Here is a 937-nt window from a genome sequence, read left to right as displayed (position 1 = left end):
TCTTCTTGTCTACAATATAAGAATATATCAAATACACCTCTTTGTCCGACTCGGAATTGTAAAATAGCAGGTTCGCAATGCTTAGCAGACTCGCGAAGTCTTTGCAATTCGAAAGGCGCACGAAAAAGGGTAATGGAAGGATTGGCTCTTGGCACTGCTGGTCCAACGGCAGCGGCGGAGTAATGGGTGTCGTGATCAGGTCAGCCAAGGAGCCGCCTGGCCGCCGAGATAGGCTGCCATTGACCCCCAGTCTTTCAGGGCTTGGATTATCCCTCGGCGTCAGCATCCATGGCGTCAGTACGGCATCAGCGCACCAAATGGAAGAACTTTTAGAGGTTTGACGTAAATCCATGAAATATAAGTCGCCCAAACAGTTCGAAACTTTTAGTGGTATAACAAATGCTCAGCTACACTTTCGCGCTGTGGCCAATACCATTCTTTTAGCTTTCTCGCAACTTAGTAACCTGTTGGAGGGGATAACACACATTTTTATTATTTAATGTGCTGTTATGAATTGTACAGTCACTATGTAGTCCATTGTTGTGTTCCGTAATAAACACATAATGCAGGAATGAATCAAGGGACTACAGCTTGGTCCGTGATAACTGTATGCATGTGTGTATGCGCGCAGGTCTCTGTGTGTGGAATTTCAGAATTTCATTTCTGTGTTTGTTTCTTGCAACTGTTTATTAACTATTGTGGATGAAAGCATTTGTAGGGAATTTGCTTGTATATACAAACTAGAATGTGCGTGTATGCGCGATTACAAGGTCCATAATTGTGTATGTTTATGAATATGTGTACGTGTGTTTGCAGGCAAAATATTTTGGCCGAGTATCAAAGCCCTATAGTTCAACCTTGATGGATTGAACGTCCAATATAGGAAAGTGTTTTACTACATGTGTGTGGACGTGATGGATGTGTGGTAAGGATACGA

This window comes from Penaeus monodon, chromosome 30, assembly GCF_015228065.2.
Source record: "Penaeus monodon isolate SGIC_2016 chromosome 30, NSTDA_Pmon_1, whole genome shotgun sequence".
Taxonomy (NCBI): domain Eukaryota; kingdom Metazoa; phylum Arthropoda; class Malacostraca; order Decapoda; family Penaeidae; genus Penaeus; species Penaeus monodon.
Note: the sequence above shows the minus strand (reverse complement) of the source record.